Below are 18,878 nucleotides of genomic sequence, written 5' to 3'. Positions count from 1 at the left end.
TACAAACACACACTCGCATCAGTGTATGCATACTACAGAGAACGGTTCGGACTGCTGAAAGGATTATTGGTGCTCCCCTGCCCACCCTTCAAGAACTGTATACATCCAGAGTGAGGAAAAGGGCTCAGAAAATCACTCTGGATCCCTCACAACCAAGTTACCCCATCTTTGAACTCTTGCCATCTGGCCGGCGCTTCAGAGCCGCAAATACCAGGACCAGTCAGGCACAAGAACAGTTTCTTCCCCCAGGCAATCTACCTCATGAACAGTTAAATGTTCCCCACTTATACAATAAAAATGTGCAATATCCTTATATTTATTTGTTACCCCTTCATCCTAGTACATCCTGCATCTTACTCAATCCAATTCCATTATCATTTATAGCACAATTGTTTATACACTTATTTATCTGCAAAGGGTTTTTATTTTTTATTATTATTATTATTATTTTTTTGACTGTGTGTTGTTGTCTTTTGTGTACTGGAAGCTTATGTCACTAAAACAAATTCCTTGTATGCGCAAGCATACTTGGCAATAAAGCTCTTTCTGATTCTTTCTGATTCTGATTCTGATTCTGATACTAGATGTGAAGAGTTCATTAACGTGCTTATTATAAACATTTGAAATCATTCATCACCAATGTACTATAGACATTTTATTTTGACATGTGAACTGCCTGGGATTTGTTTCAGGAGTGAAGTGGTCATTTAGATGTTAAGGGAGCAAAATGTGTCTCATTCACAGGCTTTGATGCAGCAGATGTTAGATCTGGCGAACTGCGGTTCATATTTCTCTACCCTCTTTCTCCTGATCCTTGTTTCCTTTATCCAAACTTTGGTGAAAAGAAAAAAATTATACTTAACCTTGGATTTGTCACTTTGTCTTTGTAATGGGCTGGAGGCAAGATGAATACAAGAAAAATGATTGAGCTAGCATATTTACTCATCTCTCATCTCTTTGACATACTGTATGTACTGTTGAAAAACCAGTATGAACTATAATGTGATTCGCCTTAATTCTTCTGTTCTCATGCATGCGTGTATTTTTGTTTCTTGCAGGATGACCATTCAATGTTTTCCAGTTTTGGGCCCTCTATAGAGCAGCAGGCCTCTGTCATGCTGAACATAATGGAGGAATATGACTGGTACATATTCTCCATTGTCACCACCTACTACCCTGGATACCAGGACTTTGTCAATCGGGTGAGTTGACGCTATTAATTTTTTTCTCAATTCGATTCCATTTTAATTTCTGTTTAACCGTTAATTTAAGCAGGTGTAGAATTAATACACTATATATCAGGTCAAGTTTTAGATCTTCATCCAAACCCCAATGCTCAAAAGTTCAAAAGTTTGTCCAAGGCTGCATTCATTTGTTAAAACGGACAGTAAAAACAGTGATATTGTGAAATGATATTTAAAAAAAATTTAAAACGTAAATGTGATTTTATCAGTTTTTAATCAATATTGGAAATATTAAAATATGTATTATTATTATTATTATTATTATTATTATTATTTAAAACAGCTGAGTTGCTTACTATATTTGTGGAAACCGTGATACATTCATTTTTTTCTTCTTCTCAGAATTCTTGAATAGAAAGAACAGCATTTATTTGAAATAATTTAATTTTTTTGTAACAAGTGTCTATGCAAATCTTTGCTGCCACTTTTGATCAATATAATGTGTCCTTGCTACATAAAAATATTACTTTCTTAAAAAAAAAATACTTTTATTGTGCACTTTTGAACAGTATTGTATATATGTGTATTGTTGTAGTTGTTATTACATTTATTTATTATTTTAAAGTTATTTCTGAAGGAATTTGGAGTGGTGCAGAAAAGCATTGCAATATGCTTTGCTAAGATGTTTCTTCGTGTTTTTAGCATGTTGCTATGTGCTTGCTAGGGTTTTTACCAGGGCTTGCGAGGTGATTTCAAATGAGTTTTGAGTGGTTGAAAGAAACACATCTCAGTTTAAATGGCTCATGTTCATAATCCCACCAAACAATCCATTCAGAACCTGCTCTTGTTATCGAATCACTGAAATGCAACATCAGGGTGTATAAAACACTCACCTATCCAGAGCTACACCAATTTGGTCAAATTTGAGATGGGGATCTCGTGAAACCCCAGACTGCTGTTTGCTTCACTGCCCCCCCAATTCTGGAAACTCTAGCTGGTTCGATTCACACCTAAATACCGAGGTTCTAACTCCCGCTGGGGCGCCAGCCGCTGCGGTTCGAGTCTCTTTCATCATCAGGAGTTTGCCAATGCTCCTGTCTCAACTAATGCTCTCTTCTTCTCCTCTATCTTCTGTATGCTAGTGCTTTTGTCAAAACTAATACACCCGTCCTCTCCTCTACTTTCACTATACGTCGCTCCTATAGGAACTAATGCTGCTTTCCTCTGCAATTTTATGTCTTATTGTTTTTGATTTCAAGGCATAGTTCACTCAAAAATTTAATTGTCATCATTTAGTGACCCTTATGTAATTTCTAACCCATGTGGCAACAGAAAAGAGTCTGCACACAAGATAGAAAGTCAAACGGGTTTGGAATGACATGAGGTTGAGTAAATGATGACTAGTGGAATTTTCCCTGTAACCATCTTTCTGTTCATTCATCACACGCCTCTCACAGTATGTGCCTTTAGCCTTGTATACAAGCCCTATAATAGTAGTGTTGACCCTTTTTATTCATGCAAGCAAAACAGCCTTTTATAGAACAAGGTTATTATTGTTAACTAAAACTAGAACTATTTAAAACATTTTGTTGATTAAAAAAGAGGTGAAATAAAATTTTAATTTTAAATGGAAGAAAATAAAACTAAACTAAAAACGAACTAAACTAAAATGTATATTTAAAAAATCAACATAAAAAATGCATATAAAAAAAAAAAATAAAATTTTAAATAAACTGAAAATTATAAAAATAATTAATAATTGTTAATAAAAAGTGTAATAGCATATAATAATACTAAAATATCACTGCTTTAGAAATGGCGTTCTTGAGTCAGTGTAGAAATATATACTGTATTTTGCCTCAACTGGGAAACAATGGCTGCAAATTACTGTTGTCACAGATCTCCTAAATTTATGTTTGGCCCACAGTGTTGTGGATAAAGTTCTTAAATACACAGTGCAATGGTCAGGATTGTTTGATCTCTACTGTACTTTCAGTAATACTCCAAAATTCAGGAGCAAACCTCAGGGCAATTGCAAGCAGAGCCCAGCAGACATCCAGAGGATGCTCTGCTTATTGAGGGAGGCTCATGCAGCAGGCTCTTGATGTTCTTTGCAGGTGTATAGCAGGCAGGTGTTAGATGCTCTAACCCAGTGAGACCAGTGCCAGGCTTTGTGTTGCTGTCTGCTGGGGGAGGGAATGTGCATGGTTCAGGCGATTCCAAAAGCTTGAACAAATTGTGTCCAGTGCTGATACTCTCCTCTCCAGCCTCAGTGACATGTGTTTTCTTGTGCCTCCTATTTGTGGCCCTTCATCTTCTGCAATATCCTGAGTTGCCGCAGTACCTATGCTATTTTATTCTCATACTTTACGCTTTGTAAATGACCATAGATATGTTACCAACATATCAAATATCTTCTTTTTTGTGTTGAAATGGCGGAGAACATGGCATTGAGTAAATGATCACAAAAATGTGAACTGTGTCCTTTTAACAAATGTAAGAAACTTAAAAAAAAAAAAAGAATTACGCTGTATGGTTATGGTGAAAACAAAAAAAAAAACAAACAAACAAAAAAACGAATACAAATGACTAAGAACAGAAAAAATTACTAAAAACTAAATAAAAAATAATCACGTAAAATTGAATAAACACCTCAATACAAATAAAATTCATTTTCTAAGTACATTTTGTACTGTTATTAATATTATTATATAGTACTATAAATAAAACAAAAAAATCTCATATATAAATATAGTGATCTTTCAGTACAGTGGAATTGAAATGTCAGAGTATTAGTGTACCAGGGAACCATCACAGTCATTTTTGTGTAGATTTACCCCTGTGGTCCGGACCGGGATGCTCACACTACACTTGACTGCATGTGTGTAATTGATACTGTCAGTGCAATTTGCAAGTCTGTCAAATTGGCTGGAAATATGGGCGATACAGAAATAATGCATCATCAGAATTGTGGGTACGATAAATTTCATCTTCCTCTAGTTCTGACTGCAGTAGATTATAATGGAAAGCATCTCTGTGGACTCGTGTGTTTGAACAATTTGTTATGAGGAAATGCCAGTTGAATTTCTCTCTGTCTCCTCAGACAGAGCAGAAAAAAGTTCTGTGCATTATGAAATGTGGGTTAGGTCTGCTTCTTTACAAATCATAGAGATCAAAAAAAAAAAAAAAAAACAAAGGTATCTGGATGAAGTGCATGATGGGAATTTCAACACTTTTTATGATTAGTGTTTTCATTTATTTATTGCCTTTAATTAAAAATTTAGCTTTCCCTTTCTCTCTCTTGTTGTCTTTTTTTTGTCAGTTTTCTTTTTAAAAACTCTTCTCTTCTCTTTATATCTAAAGAACAAAAGCAAAAACAGCTGGGAGGCAGCAGGAGGGTGTTATAGGACATGGCTTTTTTTTGCTTTCATCTTTCTTTGTCTGTTTTGCCTTCATCCAGATCCGGAGTACTGTCGAGAACAGTTTTGTTGGCTGGGAGCCGGAGGAGGTGCTGCTGTTGGACATGTCAGTAGATGATGGCGACTCAAAGATCCAGAACCAGATGAAGAAGCTCCAAAGTCCTGTTATACTACTGTACTGCACTAAAGAAGAAGCCATGACCATTTTCGAGGTGGCACATTCTGTCGGCCTCACTGGTTATGGTTACACCTGGATCGTACCATCTCTGGTGACAGGGGATTGCAGATAATGTACCCATATACATACAAACATATAAAAATATAATTCAGTGTTGCATGCTATTTCTTTGTTATTGTTTGTGAAATCTTTGCATGCTATTTTCTTTGTTACTTTGTTTATGTGAAATTTATTAGCAACTGACTGAAAATAGAGTTTAAACCATTTTTGTCAGTGTATCGAAATATTTCAGATGATCGAACACAGTTAATCTTTGTAAAATCTCGAAATAATATACATTTTTCATACTGTACATTATTATGCTGTAGTGTCTAAAATCACTTCATTTCAAACGATTGATTGTACTGTGGTGAAGTTTTAGTGGATTATCTTGTGACTAAATTGTATAGAACTTTTATTTTTGGCCATCAGTATTTAGCCGCTTGTCAATATTGGCCAGAATTTTAAATGACATAAAATTTTATGTAAGAATTTTATACTATAATGTTTATTATTATTATTATTATTATTATTATTATTATTATTATTATCTATAATATGTAGAAGTGTTGTTATTGTTAACTAAAACCACAACTGTAACTATTTAAAATTGTTTTCAGTATATAAAAGTCTGAATAAAATTAAATATTAATAAAAATTAGATGAAAACTTAAACCTAAGAAATGTAAATTAAAACGAGAAATATTGCTAATTTGAAAGAAACCCTAACCCTAACCCTAATTGAAATAAACAGGTTTACATTTAAGTGCTAAAATGAATAAATAAATAAAAATAAATAAAACTATAGAAATATTTAGCTACAAAAACTACACATACTGTATATTTCAGATGATTGTATTTACTGAATTTACACTTCCTGTGTCTCAGGTTTGATCTCTGTTTCCTACGATGAGTGGGACTATGGACTGGAGGCTCGAGTGCGTGATGCTGTAGCCATAATCGCCATGGCAACCTCCACAATGATGCTGGATCGGGGTCCTCACATGCTGCTTAAGTCTGGATGTCACGGCACACCTGACAAGAAAGGCAGCAAGTCAGGAAACCCCAACGAGGTGCTGAGGTGAGTCAGGCTTAGTAGGGTGCCAGGGTTCAAACACTGACATCTGGGGTCTGCAATCATACACGTACACAGGCAGTCTTGCCAGCATACACACACTTGCAACAGCTGCTCAGGAGGGTTTCCGAACTAATGGAGTGTTTTGAAAAGGGTAAAGAGCCCTAGACGGGTGCACAAACATACTGTACACGCACACATAACACACCATGGTTGCTGTTAGATGCTGTAGGTACAGTAGGAGACAGTTCTTTACATTACCACTTGCGTTAATGGAAAATCCATCTATACAGCACTTTGGGATACTAGGTGTTATTTTCATGATAACATTTTTATCCCAGATTTTCCTGGTGATTTGACATACAGTACTGTTCAAAAGTTTGGGATCAGTAAGTTTTATTTATTTTTTATTCAGTAAAGTATCAGTATAGACATTTATATTGTTACAAATGATTTCTGTTTTAAATAAATGCTGTTTTTTTGCAGTCTCTATTCATCAAAGAATCCTGAAAAACAACATCATGGTTCCCAAGCATTTTCAACATTTAAAAATAAGAAATGTTTTTTTGAGCAGCAAATCAGCATATTAGATTGAGTTCTGAAGGATTGTTTGACATTGAAGATGCAGAAAATTCAGGAACAAATGACATTTTAAAGTATATTTAAATAGAAAACATTCATTATAATTTGTTGCAATTTTCACAATATTATTGTTTTTACTGCATTTTTAAACAAAAATGCAGCTTTGGTGAGCATAAGAGACTTCTTTCATAAACATGTAAAAAAAAAAATCTTACCAGCCACAAAGTTTTGAATGGTGGTGTATAAGTTAGTTTTGGAGATTTCTGTTTTTACCCATTTAAGTTTTGGTTTAGTCAGCTTTCAGTTAACTATTATGCTAAAACATCATGTTTGTCTTCAACATATATTAATATATAGGTTAATTAAAAAATCAATTTGATAAAATTTTCAGAATCATATTAGCAATATTGATAATACTAGCCATTACTGGTAAAAACAAACAAACAAACAAACAAAACACAATTTAAGATATTTTGGATGAAAACCGGGAGGCCTGTGACTGTCCCATAGACTGCAGAGTAAATAACAGTGTCAAGGTCCATGAAAGGTATGAAAGTCGTCGTCAGAACACTCCATCTGCCATCAGATGTGCAAATTTGGTGTTATATAAAGTGACGGGAACACTTTTTGTAAGCGAAGAAAACTCTGTGATCAAGAGTCTCCTCTGTGTCTCTTCATATCACCATATGCTTCATATGCTCTTCTGTATCATCCGCGCCACGAGGATGCACTGTTTTCTTTCAAATCAAAGCTACAGTAAATACACAAACAGCTCATCCTTGTGGCGCGGATGATACAGAATAGAAGAGACACAGAGGAGACCGTTGACAAAGGAATTGTTGAATGAAGTTGTTATTTTTGTTTTCTTCGCTTACAAAAAGTGTTATATAAAAGTGTATAAACCAGATTGCACGTCTGATGGCAGAAGGAGTATTCTGATGACGACTTTCATACCTTTTATGGACCTTGAGACTGTTATTTATTTGGCAGTCTATGGGACAGTCACAAACCTCCAGGTTTTCATCCAAAATATCTTAAATTATGTTCTGAAGACGAACAAAGCTTTTACGGGCTTGGAACAACATGGGGGTTAGTGATTAATGACAAAATTTTCATTTTGGGGTGGAGTATCCCTTTAAGTTTAGGTATTGGGTAGGATTAGGGATGTAGAATATGGTCATGCAGAATATGTGCTTGCTTTATAAACACTAATAAACAGCCAATATGTTAATAATAGGCATCCTAATAAGCAACTGTTAAATAGAGAGAATTGGTCCCTATACTAAAGGTGTGTTACTACCAAGGGGCATCTGATCCGTCTCACCTGACCATTTGTGATTGGATCAGCCGATTTGGACCTAATACCAGGTGTAAAGTGAGTCCTAGATTGAGCAGCATTCTATTATAGCCGTACTGTACCTATAACACCTCCTGCAGAAAGAACGAGCGAGAGTGACAAATGGATAACAAAAGAGAAAAAGAGAGTGCATTATTGGTAATGTGGGTCTGCTGGAGCTCCTCGCTGAAGCACCTTTCACTTTTCTTTCCCCATTATGTCTCCTCTGACATTCAGCCTGCGCCCACATGTCTGTACCGGCCCGGCTGTTATTTTCATCTTAGAAACATAAATATCCATCGTAATACAAAAGTGAGCTTTTCATCTGAACTGCTCTGTTCTCTCTTGTACTGTTATTTGACATTTAGTATTGAGGGGCATTGATTCCTAAGTATTAATTAGCGTTTAGGCTCGGTCACACTCTCTTAGCCAGTCATTTGATCCTGCTGGTGAGGAGTTAATTGAATGCTCGAGGCAGAGCAGGATTAGGAAGCCGAATGGAACAACAGTGGGAGCCCGGCCTCTCTCTCTCTTTCTCTCTCTCTCTCTCTCTCGCTCTCTCTTTTCTGTGTCTAGTTTTCACCCCTTCTTTCTGTCTGCCTGTCCCCTCCCTTGATTAACTCTAAGCATATGCAAAAAGGCAAAGGAGTTTAATTGTAACACTTTTGGGTTTTTGCTCATTGATCTAGGGAGCATTTAGACTAAAGCTTCCAATTTTGCCACAAGCATTGTTGACCTATCAGCAATCATTACCTGCGCCAATTAAATCTATTACCTAATCAAACTGGATAGCATTACATTTCACTCACCTAGACTCAATAATTGTAGGCTCTCTACTGCATCTTTTAATGTAATAAACGTTAAACCTCAGGGACAATCTTGAAATGCAACAGTAACAAATTAAAATCTACCTCTCATCCAGACTTTAATATGAACAGTTGTGGCACATGTCTGCTGGGTTCCCTCAGTGTATTCATCACGTGCCAATTTCAACAGAACAGACGTTGGACTCACCTTTCCTCTTGTTTAGAGGAGGCTGTTATAGTTGTGTACTGTATACTGTACCGTATAGTTCATTGCAGGTTTTTTATAATATAATATTAGGCCAAAATCTGAATCAGAATCATAAAGGATTTTATTGCCAAGGGATTAGTCTTGGTGACATGAGCTTCCAGTGCAGACATGCATATAATTTGACATACATATCATATCATACATAAAATAAAATGAAATATAACACTATTGAAAAAAAGCCTACATTTAAAATTATATATGATTTAATTTATTTTAAACACAATTACGACAATAAAAATTAAAACTGCACTAGAATTCATCATTTAATTTTTTGTTATAATTTACTCGCCATTGATCATGTTGTTCCAAAACTGTATGACCAAACCTGCATATAGATCTTTCCACAATATATTTTTTCATCAAATATTAAGCAGCACAACTGTTTTCACAACATAATAACAGCTACTTGAGCAGCAAATCAGCATATTAGAATAATTTCTGAAGACTGGAGACTGGATGATGACTAAAAAATTCTGAAAAATTTCTGAAAAATAAATGAAAAATAAATGTACACAAGATACTCACAACAAAAATCCCTCTAAAAAATTAAAAAATCTTAATGACCCCAAACCTACACTTTCTTCATTCATCACTTTTCTTCTATGACTTCTTTCTGTTACTTCCATCTGATTAGTTTAAGGCCAAAGAGTAGAATATGGCCATGCAATATATGTACCAAAAACAGCCAATATTTTAATAAAATGCATTACAATAATCAGTTAATAGTGAGAATTATTCCCTAAACTAAAGTGTTACGGATTCTTCTCTTCTTTTTGAAATCTTATTTTATACAGTTGTCTGTGTGAAGTATTTGAGGGGTGGTTAGCAGGGAAACATTCAACATTCTTCTAATCACTTAATTTCGCAGTCTCTGAAAACACTTTAATATATTCAATGCTAAATTTGGAATCTGTTTTCTAAGGCATGTATGTAAAAGAGCACTTAATTCCAGAACAGAGCTTGGACGTGAACCAGTCAATAACACACTGCATACAAATGTGCCATCGATTATTAATGAAACACTATAGTTAAGGTTTGACTTAAACATTAAATTAAACATTTATAATAATCTTTCTGGAACTGCATGTAGCCAGGACAGCATGTTATGAAGACATATAGTTGTGTTGTTGCAAAAAGCTTGTTTATTTAGATGAGGGAAACAAGTAATTAAGTGGGGGGAAAAAACACTTATGTTATTTTGTGAATGGTGGATTTAAAAACAATTACCCAGCAGGCATAGTATCTGGTAGAACAAGATGGTTGTATTTGCGTAATTAGGCGGATGTGTTAGACTAGCCTTTAGAGTCGCTGAAGTGGATTTTTGAATTGGATGATGAGAAGATAAGGGCACTAATATCTTATGAACACTGGAGAACACAGAAAAGATGGAGAAAAAGTAGCCGTAAATACAAAATGGAGAAAACAGTTTTGTTTAGAGTCCTATGGGAGTGCAGGTTCACCTGCAGTGCACACCTGGGACCTCACATATGCGTGCACACACAGGAAGATTTTGAATGACAGCGTTATGAGGTGGGCTGAATGAGAAGCACCGGACCCTGTAACCCCTCGAGGACTCTAATGATCCGTTTCCACCATAATGGAGACGATTTAAATGGCATTCCAAGATTCTATATTATCATTCTGGAACACCCACCATGCTCTGCGGTGGATCTGTCAGCGATGATGGAGGGCTTTTCAGCTGGATGGGTCATGATCTGTGATGGTTAAGGGCCTGAGACAGCCTCAAGGGCTTCCTCTGAAGGTCAGCTGAAGGTTTCGGCGTGGTTGGAGAAGGTTAGGCAAGATACATGTACCCTGTAAAGGTTGAGAGCGAGATTAAATGAGGTTACATGTACAGTACTTATCTCAGATAAATTGATTGCAAGGACATGTGTGGGTTATTTTTGCTAAATATATATATATTTTATCGAATTGTGCTTGAATTTTAATGATTAAGATGAATTTAATTTAATGGTTCTATTGTTCTGAATCTTGATTTTTATTGTTGTGTAGTTTCCCACAATTTTATAGATATTTCGAATCTACATAAAATATCATTAGCTTATCGATGATCTAAATTGATTTAGATTTAGAATTTTACATCCTATTGATTTCCAAGTTCTTATTTTGTTTTTAACATGTTTTTTTTTAAATAAATGCAGCCTTTTATTATTGTAAAATGTATTGCATTTTAAAAAAAATAATGAAGTTGAAAGTTACTGAATCATATGCCTTTTAAATCTTTATAATTAATATATTACACGGTAAACAATTCAGTGAAATTTACAGTAAAACAGTTAAAACAGCAACTGTGGTTTTACAGATTAAAATAAAATTTACAGAAAAAAATCATAAAATAATTTTAATGTAGCAAATTACTGATATATATATCCCTAACCCTAACTAACAAGAAATTACAGGGTTACTTGTTCTTTTTTTACTTACAAAAGCTGTAAATTTAAGTGTATTGTACATTAAATCTCCCATTAGATGTATTACAGTTTTTCACTGTCTGAGGAAACTTTGCAATTATCAGGTTTTTACAGTAGCATTTTTACAGCCATACATGCATAAATTTTACATGTAAATTAATAATAAATTAATTTTATATATGAAATATTTTTTTTTATTTAGAATTGTTATATTATAAATGTCTACTGTCTAAAATATGTAAGTATTTATTTTGATTATTTTTGTATTGACTAAACACATACAGTATATGGTCTCCCCAATCATGAAGATATTACATTCTTGCTTGTTTGTTGGTGTGTTATGATGTTGTGTTTTCACTCGCATGTGTGATTGTGTGGCTTGTCTCTCTGATGCTTTGACTCCTCTGAGGTGCTTAAGGCTTGTGAAGCTGCCAGGCTTTTATTCTCCACTTCAGTTAATTGTAGCCCCTCAGGCTGCCGCTCTCAGGTTCACTGGGTGGCCAGTAGACCTGATGCCCAGAAAGTTTAATAAGGTGGTTGTGGATGTTTTTATTATGCTTTTGGGCATTGCTTAAAAACCCTGACAATAACTCTTCAGAACTAGGTCAAGATATCAGTTGTACACTGGTGAGCCCCTTCGGTCTTGCAAGCTGTCTTTCTCTCTCTCTCTGTCTTCTTTCTCTGTCTATCTCTCCATTCTCTCCTCACTGTCACACACTTCCTTTCTGTCTCCATTTATTTTTTGCTTTCTCACACTTATAGAATACAAAATACAAAATGAACAGTCTGCCGTTTCAAAATATTTGGCTTTAAAGCTTCAACGCAGCTCAATTCCCAAAGGTGTGTTTGTGTGCCTTTACACAGAGAGGAAGTGCGTGTGTCTATGTATCAGTGTGTGTTTTAGGTCTATCCATTAGAGTGTGTGAGTGTTGGTGGTGTATCGCGGTGTTACAAGGCCCACAGGCTTCCCTGGGGAAGGGGTTTGATCATTACATGGTGTCCTGTGTAAGTAAAGGTAAATTAATCTCTGGTTCACCCAGGAGCCTCTAACTTGCTTTAATTAAAAAAAAAAATGCATACATAAACACACACTTACTTTTAGAAAAACCTATACACACTTCCACAGCCCACATCCACTTTCATGTATAAAGATTGCACTGTGGGTGGCTCTGAATACAAGACACGAGACCAAAGTATGATTCGATCTGTGTTCGGTTAATCCTGTTTAGGTTAACTAATATCATGATGTCATAACACCTCATGCGTTATAAATCCTCTGCAGATTATTGTCGCCCCTGTGTTGATGATACATTAAAATAACCCAGTGCTGGTGGGCAAACACTGTAATTACTTCTAGACTCATAACAGCCATGACTGCCTCCCTCTAGACCAGTGACGTGTGGTGGTCTTCTGAAATGAGAAGACAAAGTCCCCTCTTGGCAGGACGTTTAGTCAAAATATACTGTAAATTCATGCTACATTTGATGTTTATGAAGTTGAAGGCAACTGAAACACTATTTACCTGACATTATCAACAAACTAATGCCATAATATTTTATTTTTCTTTTTATATCAAAGGCATAGTCAACATAAAAATGGAACTTCTGTCATGATTTACTCACCCTGAAGATGTTCCAAGCCTGAATGAATTTCCTTTAGATGTTGAACACAAAAGAAGACATTTTGAAGAATGTGTGTAACCAAACAGTTGACAGTAGTCATTGACTTCCACAGTATGAAAAATACTATGGAAGTCAATGGCTACGTCAACTGTATGGTTACCAACATTGTTCAGAATATCTTTTTTGTGTGTTCAACAGAAGAAGAAAAACATACAGGTTTGGAGGGTGAGTATAGATGACAGAAGTTTCATTTTTGGGGTGAACTGTTGCTTTAATTGGACAGTTCACCCACAAATTAACTCAAATTCAATTTACTTTTTCAAACACTCCATATCCATTAAATTTTGTTACAGTAAATGGTCACAGAATTTTCATTTCTGAGTGAACTGTTCTTAATAAAAATACTATTTTTATTAAAACCAAGTCATATCAAGTCTCATTAAAATGTGTTGATGATTTTTGTATTAATTCAAAAGCAATTTTAGAATTATAAAGTAAAAATCATATTTTATGTGTCATTTATTTGTTATTATTAATAGTCACATTATTTTCAGAACATTAGTCAGCTAATTCCCTATAAACACAGTTGGTGTCATGAAGGCTGCCGACACGGAGGTGCAGTATTACATTAAATTAACTGAGCTGAATCCTCCCTAAAAAACCCCTCAGTCACAGATCATTTAAAGGGATGGTTCACCCAAAAATGAAAATTCTGTCATTTATTACTCAACAACAAAATTACAGCATTACAGCTGAACCACCTGATGTCACATGGACTACTTTGTCGATCATCTTGCTACTTTTCTGTGTCTTGATCATGGTAGTTCCCTTGCTGTCTATGGGAGGGTCAGAGAGCCCTCAGATTTCATCAAAAATATCTTCATTTGTGTTCCGAAGATGAACGAAGGTCTTAGGGGTTTGGAACGACATGAGGGTGAGTAATTAATGACAGAATTTTCATTTTTGGGTGAACTAACCCTTTAAAGTAATTTCCAAGTTTGGATGTGACCATAAGTAAAGATGTCTGAGTGGGTGAATTGTTTACCTCATAATTACTCCATCCAATTCCAATGGTTTGACCCTGCCAGACCAATTTGTGGACTCTTTACGAACATAATGAGTGGGCATTATCCCACTGACAGAGTATTTGATCAATCATATGACACATTCAAATTCTTTTGTCCAATCACAATGCACCTTCTATATATCATTTACTTTAAACAGAAGATCATATACTCACCCTTATGTAACTTGCATGACCTTTTAAATAAAAAAAATAAAAAAAATCTATTTCAGGTGCAGTTTTGCTGTTGAATTCAAAATCATGTTTGAACCTAGATCCACCTACACATTACAGAGAAACTGTACTACTAGCCATGGACTTCTTATACTTATGTAAAGAACTACCTGGTTGTTAAACAGTTTTTTTCCGGGTGTGGGTCATGCCTTATCTTGTCCAGGGCACCAAGTGATCTCATCAAAAACAATATATGTAAGACACCCATGTGCTCAGGGGAAGCAAAAGACACATTGCCTCCTTCTGCAACTTTATTAAGTGGTCTCATAATTATAAATTTTATTTCAACAAAATTATTTTTGATAGTTATATAAAAAAAAAAAAACACCTCCCCACAGAAAAAACCCCCCCTCTATAAACAATAAAAAAATCATAATACACAGTCCTCACACTCTCTCAAGTTTTCGATGGTTATTAAAGCTGTTCCCTGTTGACCTGAGAGGCTATTTCACAGCTGTGACGAGTATCATGAAATGGCATGGTGTCAAGCCAGGACCAAAATTAAACATGAGAGGAAACCCATTGAATGGTATGATCAAGTTAATTCATAGCTCCTTGAATTTTTATTTTTTTTTGTTTTGATTTTTGTTTTTTTTTTTTTCGTTTTTTTTTTTTTTTTTTGTTGTGCTTTTTAATGGGTGTACGGTAAATCTGAAGATGAGGTTTTCTAATGTCAGATCAATGCTAGAACTGAAAAACGTTAGATACGATAAATCTGGTTGGCTGTCATGTCCAATATCGATCTGTTTGTATTTATAGCGACAGATAAATGGGTCTCTGCTGCATCATGCGTCTTGCTGTAAGTACAAAAGATGCTACCTCTCTCTCCATGTCTCTTCCTCTCTCGAGATGAGATTACTGTTCCCATGGCAACACAGCAGATTGCTTGGAGATTGCTATGGTTGTGGGCACCATGGTAACGCATTTTATATGCTGGTGGGTCTCTCTCTCCTTCACACACACCCTCTCACTTTCATTCTATCTGTTGGCAGTTTGGGGTTGTAAGCGTGTGTCAGGAATCAGCACAGACTTCCCTAATACACCGATTTGGGAACTGATGGTGTGTGATTCTGTAGGTTAAACAGATCAGATGTGCATGTAACTATTGCAGTAACTACTGCAGTTTGTATATATCATTCTCTAGTAGTGTTAATGTAACAAAGTACTATTGCAGTCCCACGATACTTTACGATGCTACCAAATATATCATGATATTTAAATAAATGTCTGAAAACCTGTTGTAGGTGTCACAGGTGGTCAAGGAGGCAAACAGGCAGATTCAAACAAGCAGGTAAGTTTATTAAGGCAACTGAGGAGAAGCTTCCAACATAACAGACTCAAAACTGAGGTGATCAACGGAAGCAGAGTAAACAGTCTTATCTGGGTTGAAACTTCTAGTCCTTCAGTGGATTGCAGAGGATCCCAGGATTGACAGGCCGACAGGAAGGCAAGGGACCCGCTGAGAACCTTGAGACTAGCCGATGAGTGATTGAGGTGAGTGTATATATAGCATGGGGAAATGAGGTGATCAGTAATAGGTGTGCTGATTAGGGACAGGGTGCAGGTGTGAACCAGACGGGCTGCTGGGAAATGTAGTTCTGGGCTGGTGACTGAGCTGGTGACTCACGCTGAATTGGAACCGTGGTGGAGAAAGGGGGAGCCATGGCGGAGCATGCAGAGGGAGCATCCATGGCGAAGACAAGGGTAACCAAGGTGGAGCTGACGACCACCAGAGTACAGGAGAGGGAAGTCTCTATGGAGGAGCAACGGCTCTCCTGGCTGTGATTAAGGAACTGGACCCAATGGAACTAGGAACAGCACTTCTGGCTGTAACTGGGGAATTGGATCCACTGAGACTGGGAATGGCACTCCTGGTCGTGACAAAGGAACAGGATTCACTTGAGCAGGGAACGGCACTCCTGGCCATCATAAGGGAGCTGGATTTACTGGAATAAGGAACTGCTCTCCTGGCTGAAACTAGAGAAAAACGGGCGAAGGAAGATGGATTATCTGGTACGGGCATCTGCACAATTAGAGCTGGCGTAATTGGGGAACTCAATCCCCCGGGACTGAGAACAGCACTCCTGGTCGTGACAAAGGAACAGGATTCACAGTAGCCCATCCTAGGCTAAACGGGGAAATCAGTGGCCATCCTGGGCATGACTCGGGAACAGGAGCCCCTCCTGGGCTTGACAGGGGATCAGGAGCCCTACCTGGGCTTGACTCGGGAATTGGAGCTCATCCTGGGCTAGACTAGGGATCAGGAGCCCTTCCTGGGCTTTGCTCTGGGACCTGAGCCGACACCCTTCTCCACACCCGTAGTTTCCTCTTCTGGATCGGGGGGGAAATGGCGTGATCTGGGCAAACAAAATATTTTATAGGTAGCCAACTCTAGAATGCACTTTTTAATTTACGTTCTTAGGACCGCAGGCACTGGAGGGCACTCTTGTGGTTTTAGAACAATAAAAACAATGTCTACTTAAGAGTTAGTATAAAATACTGGAGGGCACTCTGGAGTGTGCTGGAGGGTGCTCTGGAAGGTGCTTACGAGGAGCGGGCACTGGAGGGCACTCTGGAAATGGAGCCAGCACTGGAACGGGCTCTGGGGCTGTTCTTAGAGACCGGCACATGAAACGATCTCATTTTGGATTCTGCAAACTGAAACAAACTCATGGGTTGGACTGGGACACTGAAAACATACCAGGCTCTGGCATGGCGGCTATTCTTTAGTGCACAGGTATCAAAACTTTGGGATCAGCAGACTTTACTGATGGGCTCCCAGAGGACGTAGGACCAGCGACAATGGGTGTTCTTTAATGACTTAGTACTAGTGGCCATTGATGGGTGATGACTTAAGGTCAGCGGCCACTTCACCTACAGTGAATGTTGATTCAAACTATCCAAAGGGCGAAGTTCATATAGGACTCCAGCGTCCAACACGAAGCGGCCATGGGAACCGGATCCCATCATCAAGCCCGAACCAAAAGCCCTCCATTAAAGTGAGGTCATCCCCAGTTGCCCAGGGGATGCAGTCGATGAACTCTTGGACATAGTTTGAGTTCCCGGCCATTCTGTAAAATGAATCGGGTGATTTCTCGACTGGTTGCAACTGCCACCCTGAGGGGGCAGATTGATGAATGCCAGGTCTTTTTTCATGCTGTTAAGATTTGTGGGGGCTGGTCCCCTTCTGTCACGGCTGGTCAAGGAGGCAAACAGGCAGATTCAAACAAGCAGGTAAAGTTTATTAAAGCAACTGAGGAGAAGCTTCCAGCATAGGAGAATCAAAACTGAGGTGATCAATGGAAGCAGAGTAAACAGTCTTATCTGGGTTGAAACTTCTAGTCCTTCAATGGATAGCAGAGGATCCCCAGGATTGACAGTGCTGACAGGTAGGCAAGGGACCAGCTGAGAAGCTTGTAACCTTGAGACCAGCCAACGAGTGATTGAGGTGAGTGTGTATATATAGCATGGGGGAAATGAGGTGATCAGTAACAGGTGTGCTGATTAGGACAGGGTGCAGGTGTGGAACCAGACGGCTGCTGGAAAATGTAGTTCTGGGCTGGTGACTGAGCTGGTGAGAGGGCTGGTGACTGAGAATTTGACAGTAAGTGAGTTTTAACAAATCATGGGGCATATTTGATGGGTTAGCATGATTCTGTTAGCCCCCACTGGTAGCTACACCATTCAGTGGGCATACAATGCATTTTTCTATTTGCACCTATTCAAACTTAGCTATGATTAAATGGCATTGCAGTGTGATCTGATCTATAAGTAAAAAAAATACTGAGCCATGAGGGACTAAATTGCAAACATTTCAATTGAAGGGCTTAGTGTTGTCATTTTTATGCACCTTCCAAGCACCCAAGATCAAGATATCAGATTTCAAGTCACATACTATACTTTTGGAAGCTCCTGTGGCAGACGAGCGACTGCCATTGATATGCTAATGGTTCGCTTTCTCCAGATGTTATAGACATCCTCCTAGAAATCCATTTTTTGATGTTAGCTTCTGTACTGTATGTATAAATGTACAACATTGTTTCAAAGTCTTACTCCATTGTATTGTACATACACAAGACATACAGTAACACACTATTTGTTTGGTCATTCTGCTCTCTAGCCTTCTCTCTGTTTGCATATTTCTCTTTAATTCTCTCTTGTTTAGAGCAGATATTTATTTCTTGTTTGGTGAGTTTTTATGAGGCCGATTGTTGTCATGGCAACAACAGCCCACAGATGGAGGCAAGAGAGCGAGGAGAGCAGCAGAGAGTTTTCACTGGCTCTGACACAAAACTTGTTGACACAAAAACATGATACTCACGCTATGATGAAAATCTGTGCGTGTATCAGCGCTCAAGGGCACACACACACACATACACGCACCTGACTACAGACTGATTTACAGTCACTGTCGAAATTGGGTCAGTTCTTCTACGTCATAAATTTTACACCCAGATGGAAGAAAAGGGAAACGACTTGTCTATGTGATTCTGTTTCATGATGTTTTACTGCTGATGTTTTTTATTACTGTGGGGAAATTTATGTTCTGTGTTTGACACAGTAGGGTGAATTAATGGAAAAGTGTACCCATCTAAGCACCTTTCCTTATTTATCTAAAGGGAACACTGGGGCTGGTTGTC

General features: G+C 37.4%; 1 pseudogene; it reads left to right on the top strand.

The window, feature by feature from the left end:
* Positions 1–1,070: 1,070 nt before the first annotated feature.
* The window catches only part of LOC122134578, a 40,253-nt pseudogene continuing 22,445 nt past the window's right edge, over positions 1,071–18,878 (top strand).

Source organism: Cyprinus carpio, chromosome B1 (assembly GCF_018340385.1).
Source record: "Cyprinus carpio isolate SPL01 chromosome B1, ASM1834038v1, whole genome shotgun sequence".
NCBI lineage: Eukaryota > Metazoa > Chordata > Actinopteri > Cypriniformes > Cyprinidae > Cyprinus > Cyprinus carpio.
The sequence above is the reverse complement of the archived record's forward strand: the minus strand, read 5'-3'. Positions and strand labels throughout refer to the sequence as shown.